This window comes from Simochromis diagramma, unplaced genomic scaffold, assembly GCF_900408965.1.
Source record: "Simochromis diagramma unplaced genomic scaffold, fSimDia1.1 OVJJ01000085.1, whole genome shotgun sequence".
NCBI lineage: Eukaryota > Metazoa > Chordata > Actinopteri > Cichliformes > Cichlidae > Simochromis > Simochromis diagramma.
In genome coordinates this window covers 612177-621378 of record NW_024387315.1, presented here as the reverse complement: position 1 = coordinate 621378, position 9202 = coordinate 612177, and positions in this window count along the sequence as shown.

The following is a 9202-nucleotide window of genomic DNA, read 5'->3' as shown; positions in this document are numbered from 1 at the left end:
TCCTCGTTTCAGTGGTTGAAATTGTTGTGTGCCTGTCCGCTGACGAGTGTGAAATTAAATAAAGAGGGAATTTGAAGCCACATAGAGATAGACGGGCATAATTGGGTGTGTTACTCTGTGGTGTAATAAAAAATAAAAATAAAAATAAAAAAGAGAGATAGTAAGAGGTGTGTAGTGGAGAATTATGGAGGAGTAGAGAGAGGAATGTGTTGGGAGACTGGCGTGCAGTTTACGCTGTCAAGGTAGGCGTGTTGCCTGCTTATCTGTTTAACAGTGATGAAAATGAAATTAAATAAATCTCTTAGTGTGTTAATACAGGAAGCTGCGGACCTGGACCAACTGCCCCCACAAGCACAGCGGCCGAAGCAAAATTATAAGTAATGGGAACCACACCCAGCACGAATCAGCAGCTGTGAAACAGACAGCAGCGAGGAGAGAATTAGAGGAGAAATGAAGGTTTTAAGAGCAAATGAAATTGGGTTGAATTTTGGGGCCAGCGAACTTGTGGAGGTTGGGAAGGCGTCCGGAGCATCACAACAAAAGGTGAAACAAAAACACACACAAGCAGAGAAATGTGAGAGAAAGGCTCCTTTTAAGGTAACGCCTAGTTTGAGAAAAAATTAAAATTAACCTGCCTGCCTACAAATGCACACTCACGCAATGAAGAAACAGCTTACACTCATGAACACGTGAAGATTTTCCAGCAAGGTTAAAAAAAAAAAATATTAACATACTTCTGTTGTTAAATGATGAAGTTTATCCATTACTGACAAAGAAACCCTCTGGGTTGCAGGACAACAATTTAACTTAAAAAAAAAAAAAGACACTGGTCTGACCAACCAGTGAAGACACGACAAATTTAGTGGGTAAAAGATTCAAATTGTGACATGTTTTCTGCTGATTGATTAATACAAGTGATTACTGAATGAAAGAAAATTCCTTTTTGGGCTTTTAAACATGATCTTAAGAATTTTAACATGTACCTGTGTTGTCCTGTCAGCTTGGCGGGTCATGAGTGGATTATATGGTGAGAAAGAACAAAAAAAGGGGGAGAGAAGGCTGACACAGGGCCTGGCCCCGTTGTTTCCCCCTCTGAATAACACAGCCAACACAACATCATTTTCCTGTTCGTTTGTTTTTGTTTTTCGTTTGTCTTTGTTTTGTTTTTGTTTTTTCTCTTTATGCTTAATTACAGGCTGCGTTGTCGGCCCTGAAAGCCGAGGCTGGCCTGGACTCCTGCTCTCCCTCTACCTGACCCTGACCAAATGCTGCAACAGCTGGACCCACAACAACGACCTGAAAATGTCAACAGTGCTGCAGGAATGCGATCGAATGCAGCAGAGACGGAGAGCACTAAACCTAAGACCCGTTTCACTACACGGGGGAAAATTCTCAGACAGCTTCAGCTGACAGAGCTGTGACGAGACGCCCGCCAAGCCCGAATGAAAAGTAAGGCCGAGCAAAAGAATGCTGACCTTAACAACTCTGCATTAACACTGTGCAGGACAGTGATGGACCAACACGGATGATCGGGCAGCAAAAAGGGCGTGACCGAGACAGGAGGAGTAACTGAGGTCAGAAGGCCCCTCAGAATGGACAAAAACACAGAAGAAGATGCAGGTTTCACCTGCGGTGAGCATGGACACTGGAGAAAGGACTGCCCCAATTGGGGTCAGAACCAGGACGGACTGAACTTTGAGCAGCAGCAGCAATGGTCGCAAACTTACTAAAAAGGAGGAGGGCAGGACCCCAGGGCACGCTTCAGGCCGTGGTTTACCCAGAACACCAGAACAGGAAGGTGATGAACACACACACACACACACACACACACGAACACACACACACACACACACACACACACACACATTGGAATGCTGATTCACTGAGAAGTGATCCACATACATATACATGCACACGCTTGTGCAATGAATAATGCTTTACTAACAGATGCTTATGCTGACACGCAAAATGCTGCACACAAACATCCAAACACAGCATCTGTTCCAACAACAAGAAGCCATTGATTGTTTATTGGTTAAATGCGTTTCATGTCACCCAGAGGGCATTTGTGCAGATTTAGGGGACAGGGTCTAAAGCAGTTTGGTTATGAAAACAACGTCTGTGCGTGACGTCTGTTTGTGGCTCAAGGCCTCGACTGAACTGTTTGCTGTGCTTCACACGGCCTGATAAGGAGCAGTGGCGCAGAGTGAAAATTATGAATTAACGGTGTGAGTCTTATTTCGGAGCGCCACATTGTTGTGATTGAGATTTAATTGTGTCAAGAGATTTATTCTAAAGACACTTCTTCAGCTGAGAATATAAAGGTAGAAACACACAGACGCTGCAGCTTTTACTTGCAAGGGCATGATCACAGATGCTCCCACCAGAGTGGGGCCCTGTGATGTGCGCTCTGTTCCTGCACTTGTCTTTATTTATATACAAACGTAATACAACAGTGAATACATCTATTCATAGGCAGAGGGATGTTAGTGTGTAGGGAGTGTGTGTGTGGTTCTGAAGGACGTGGCCCCTCTTCTTGTTAGTGCAGATCAAAGTGTCCAGCTCTCCTCTTCCTGGCAGGAGTGAAATAATCACAGCTGGTTCAGCTATTATCGCTGTGAGGAAGAATTTATCAAATCTAAGTCATCAAAAGGTCATCATGCAGTATTCTGTCACATGCAAACTTATATCACTCAAAGCTTATACTGACTACTAAGTACAATTTTATATTGACAAACTGAAGGAGGAACACACTGAGGAAAAAAGGGAACAAAAAAGGGCAGCTCTTGGATTTACGTGAGCATCTCGCGTGTGTTTAACACGATTGCCTCAGGCTTTAAAGATCTGTACGAAATTCAACAACTTCATTGCATCAAATACAGGAAATCATAGCTTTCCTATATTTCCTCCATTGTTGGCATGCTGGTTAGTGCTGTTGCTCCACAGTAAGAAGCTCCTGGGCTCAAGTCCACAGTCTGGCTAGTTTGCAGTGGTTTCTCTCTGGGTATTCTGGTTTCCAGTGTGAGAGGAAAAGTCAGGCAGGTATTAGAGCTAGGTGAATTGATGATTCTAAATTATCCATGAATGTAAACGGCTGTGTGTTTCTATCTGATAGACTGGTGAGCTGTCCGGGGTGTACCCTGCCTGGTAACCTATCACTTCAGGGTTATTTCCCAGCCCTGCTGCAACCCGGATAAAGATAGGAGGATGGTAGTTGTTGTAGACCCCTTCCCTTTATAGTAACCAGGATCTAGACTTGATACTGAGACAAAAACGGTGCCGACTTTAGGATTAGTGAATGTCCACAACAATTCACCCAGCCTGTAGAAGAAGGGTGGAGGTTTTGTCTTGCTTTGTTTAGTTTGTGCAGGAGCAGAAGGATGACAGAGACTAAAGGGGGAGGCTGTAGCTTCACATGAGTGTGAGCTGCAGACTGAACCCTTTGGTTGCTAATGTTGAGTCACTGATGTTTGCATTAAGAAAATTGTGTTTTATTAGCTGTGTTTTAATTAAGGTATCACATTATATTGTTGGGAATGTTAAATGCTAAAGTGAAGAAAAGCTTTGATTTCACTCATGACTGAACATGTTATTATTAACCATAGCAGGCCACTGTAAAGAGTCAATTAACTTTTATAGAGGGAAAAAAAAAGCCAAAAACTCTGTTAATACCTATGAATAACAGGCAATGATAGACTTGTCACATTCAAAATAGAGATATGTAATAACAAACACGGGTCCGTGTCATTTAGGTTCTCCATTGAAATAGTCAATCATTTAGAAAAGTAGAATATATATATATATATGTCTCAACGCTGTTTCTCAATAATATTAAAAACCTAAAAACTATTGTTGTGGAAGATAGAAGTCACTGTGACAGCCCTCTGACTGTGGAGGACGTTTGTAATCCTATTTCTGCACTTAAGGCCAACAAATCTCCCGGCACAGATGGTTTAACTGCAGAGTTTTATGAATCATTTTCTAATCTCCTGGCTCCGTTCTTACTGCAGCTTTTCATAGGAAGTGTAGAGAATAACATCCTCCCTCCTACTCTTACTCAGGGTCTCATAACACTTATTCCAAAGCCAAACAAAGACTTACTTCTTATTGATAATTGGAGACCCATCTGTCTGCTCAATGATGACTATGAGATTATGGCTTTACTTGCTAACAGAATGAAAGAGTTCTTGGACACAATTATCAATGAGACACAATCAGGCTTTATGAGAAACAGACACCTTTCTAAGAACATGAGACTGGTTTTAGATCTACTTGATTACTCTGATTTGGTATCTGACTATAGCTTCATTCTCTTCCTGGATTTTTAAAAGGCTTTTGATACAATTGAACATCAATTTATTTTCCACTCTTTGGAAAAATTTGGCATTTTTCTGTAAAGCTATCAAAACCTTGTACACGAATGGCAATAGCTCAATTAAAATGATTAAGACTCCACCCCGAGATTTGACCTGTTATACAAGGAATCAGCACAGCTGATAAGGAGCTCATCATCAGCCAGCTAGCTGATGACACCACACTCTTCTTGAAGAATGCAAATCAAATCCGTCCAGCCCTTAGTGTTATTAGTGATTTCTCTGAGGCATCTGCTTTATGTCGAAATCTAAAAACATGTGAATTACTAGCAATTAAAGGCTGCACTGCAAATGCTCTCTGTAACATTTCTGTTAAACAAGAAGTCACATACCCAGGACTGTTAATATCCAAAGACCAAAAGTCAAGATGCTCGTCAAACTTGTCAAACAGTGTTGGGGAATTCTCAATGGTGCTTGGTGCCATACCCTCAGGGACTTTAATGTTATATAAAAACACTGACAGCTCAATATCTGCCTCAGTCACTCTCCCTGATCCAGCTGAGTCAGCAGTGGGAAAAATCTGCTTTTCACAGGAACTTGGTAACAGCAATAAGAGAATACGTAGTTTATTCCAAGAAGATATCATGTCTCTCCCATATATAGAATATCTTACTGGAACCGACATGTTCCAGATATCACCTGGAAGACAGTCTGGATGGTCCCATAAATATCTAATTGTGAACAAGGTGAAGGAAATCTCATATAAAATTCTTCTTAAATGTTACCCAGCCAGTCACTATATGGTAACATTTAAAAGAGACATAAATACTAATTGAACTTTCTGTGGGGATCATCCAGAAACTGTGGCACATCTCTTTTGGTTCCTCTACACAGAGATTCTGGAAGAATTTAGCAGTTTTGTTATTGTCCATATTTTAAGGGAGTTTTCTTTACGATGGGAAAATGTTTTATTCTTTTTCTTTAAGTTCCCCAGGAAGAATGATAAATGTTTTTTTTATAAAATATTTGTTAATACTTTTAGCTATTTTATATCCATAAATGTAAGTTTATTAATAAAACACCATATTTCTGCCTTTTTATAAGGATATGGAATTGTACATACAATCAATTTCAGACTCAACCAACAAAAAGCCTCTCAGAACAATATTTATATGTTGATTTTTTTCGCCTACTCATATCATAATTTTTTTACTCCTGGTTCTGTATGTTCATGTTCTGTTCTTTTGTAAACTTCATCTGTTTGTATGTTGTATACTCATTGTGTTTCAATAAAGTTCGATTTAAAAAAAAGGTACGTTCTAAACGAAGCTTCAGACGTCACTGATCACGTGACTCTGGCCAAACGACACGGTGCTTCTGAAGCAGCGTGTTGATCTTTCTGACACACGCACCGGAGCGTCAGCTTCAAGCGGACCATCACTACCTCTCACATCTAAAGGTGTCAAGGTAACTTTGAACTGAGTTCAGTCAATCTGGAGTTTTTCCAAGTTTTCTGTTGCTCTCTGTGAGAGAAGAGCGTTAAAGGCGGGGCTCTCCAGAGTCCAGCAAAACAGGAAACCACAGCTGGGTGTGTGTAAGTGTGCAAACCAATAGAATGCAGAGCATCGTGTGTGCTTTTCCTTAATTCTATACTAATTTCATAGCCGCATCAACGAGGACTCAACCGACACCATAAACCAACTTCAAAACCTCTATTCAATGTACTGGACTTATGGCCGCGTCTCCAAAAGAGATTCTAATGTATTATTGCAACAGAAGCCAGTCTTAGACAAAGTTAAATGTGGAAGGTAAAGTGGGCTGCAACTAGCTCAACGTAGTGTCTTATTAGTTTCTCGGTAGAAGCAGTTTAACTGCAACTAGCTCAACGTAGTGTCTTATTAGTTTCTCGGTAGAAGCAGTTTACTTAACACACTGGAATTCAGCCTCAACTTATGTTGTTAGTATCTCGCGCCAAAAACCAGACACCGACAAATTTAATGTGAAAATACGTGTAACTCAGCGAACAGATTAATTTGGAAAGCCCAATATGCACATTTGGTATTTATAATACAACAGGCTGTGCTTACCTTTTTATATTTGGACCGGTCCTCTGTTCGCCTCGCCCCACGATCTCACCACAGGCCAAATCTGCACCTCCTCAGCACACCAAAGATCCGGGTCACACGGCACCAAGTTGTTGAAAATCTCCCAATTCTTTTAATCTTTGGGCTGAAGGAAAGACAGTACTCGGTGTATAAATGCTCAATCAACAATCCTTTATTTCCATACAATTCAACACTTAAGAGCATAAGAACGTCCGGACGGGAGAGATGCTTGCAGAGGGTCACAGCATGTCTCAAAATGGTGACGGATTACTCAGCTTCTTATAGCTCCTAGCGGCCCCCACCTAGTCGTAAAAGCCCAAACATTCACATTCTTTCTCCCTTACAGCGCCTAAGTTATGACCTCGGCTCATTGCTCCTCTGCTCTACAGAAGGTGGGGGTAGGGAATGTGGTCTATCTCCCCTGTCCTAGACACAGAGTCTCCTGCATACAACCTTTCTTTTTATAATTCAGCAGTAAAGCATGTCAAGAAAACAGTGTAACACATTCAACAGTGTCGAGTAATACAGGTCAATCAAATAGATCTAATGATTTTCACACTCTTTTAAGTCAGAAGTATAATGCAAACTAAAACTACATACTGATCACACACTCTATATTAAGGGGTATAATATGATCTACAGCAGTATCATAATTCAACTACTTTGATTACATATATAAGGTAACATATGATAACAGAATAATCTCACAATACACTCTTTCAGTAATCTCTGTGAGCAACACAAGGTAGTGAATAACACACCCATGGTAAATTCACAGACACAGAAAAATTTAAACTAAAAAGGTTAAATTTTCAGAGTTCACATAGTCATGTGACCCAAGTTTCCTCCTGTGGTCTCCTTCTGCTCCTGCAACAGAGACACACACAGAGATACATCCACACCTATGTCAGGTGGGGGTTGACTTCACATAATGGTGTTAAGTCAGTCAGTCTTGTCAGCTTTTGTCAGTCAGTCAGTTCCCCATTTATTTTAAAATTCTTACTCATTCACTCAGTGATTCCTTCTTTTGCTGATTGTGGAAATTATCGTCGCATTCGTTTCCACGCTCAGCAAAACGACGTCATTTCAAAGAGAAAAAGAATTTAGACTGGATTTCCTCGTTGAATCCTTTTGGACAGGAACTTGTTTCCTAATTGTCCCAAATAAGTGGCTTTCTCCTGAGCCCATTTTAATTTTGGAGAAGCTCACTTTGCAACAGTTTTCTCGACGACGCTTCGGTTCTAATCGTGCAGATCTGCTCAAACAGAGATCATCAAACAAAACTTTCAGTGCACCATGAAAGTAACATAATAAAAGGAAAGAAAGAAAATAAAGGAAAGCAAAGGAAAGAAAGGCCTTGTTTAAGTCATGACACGTGTTCTTCATGCCAGGGGGATAAATCATAACAACCCAATTGGCAGGCTCAACTTAGTAACAAAAGACAAATCAACAGCCAGTTTAATCTCAAACATTCATCCAATCAGCCATACACACAACATACAGCATAACCCTGTTGTCTTAGCACATAGTAAGTTTCTTCTCATGTAACTAAATGTGTGCCATGGTAAAACTTCTTCACACACCAGAAACTCACAATCAGCTCACTCAGCTCACTCATTTAAGACCTCTCATCAGCATTCTGTTTTCTCCTCTATGATGCAACCATCTGTCCTCCTATAATATTCAGTCCACTAGTCTATGTATCACTTTCATCTTACTAGTGACTTGGACAAGATGACAAACAGAATCTCATGCTTAAGATGCTGTCTGGTCTTCATGAGTGTCATTGTATGTGTATATGCATGTAGGGTTAGTAAAGTTAATGCACTTTCTGTATGTTTTTGTGTTCCTCTCTCATCACACTTTCATTATTCTCATCACTGCTTAAAACAACACACATCTCTCTCTGTTTTTTTTGTTTGTGTTTTTTAACTGTACTTTTCTCCAAAACAGAAAGTAGCATTACAGCTGTTTCAGACTGAGAAACACCAAACACTCTTCATGCTATCATTCATCCACACAACTATTTTATTTCTTTTTGTCCACTGGGCAGGTGACCTGCAGAATCACGTCTGCCCCAGCTGGATACCTTTTCACACACACCGTGACATCAGACACACTCACTTCTGCTTAGATCACAATTACACTTCATTAATTTGGACAACGAGATCTGCATCTCCATAGGGCAGGGTGTTATCACCTGGCCCTGTGTACTGTCCTCTGACACGGGTCCAATTATAAGTGAGACATCTCCTAAAAGTAATCTCAGTTTCCTGTCCATTTAAACGGTATGAGGAACAAAGCTGTCTGTGTCGAGCCATGAACTCATCAACATTAGTCAATGGGTCTCCAAGGCTCTCGCAAGCATCAGCACATTCAGACTCGGTCCATGGCCGGTAAACATGAATAGTGCAGCTATCATTCCCGTCCACTCCAAAGTGTGGGTTAGCAACCTCTACCATAGGGTAAGTGCTCACCTCACGGACTGGATCAGGAGAAAAACTTTCTTCATCTTCATACTCTGGGACAGAAACACCATATGTTTTTGTTTTTTTGTGTTGTGTCAGGGATGGATATGTGGTTGTAACATTTGTGTTCACTAACTTTACTTTCTGTTTCCTGCCCTGCCTAGTCTGTCTTGGACTCAATGCTGCTCCTAATGTCTCTCCATACTCAGCCTTTAATTTCTCCTCCACCACTGCTCTCTCACGCTCTTCTCTGGCTCTTCTTTCTGCTAACATTCTTGCTCTTCATAATGCTTTTCTACGGTGTTGTTCTAAAGTA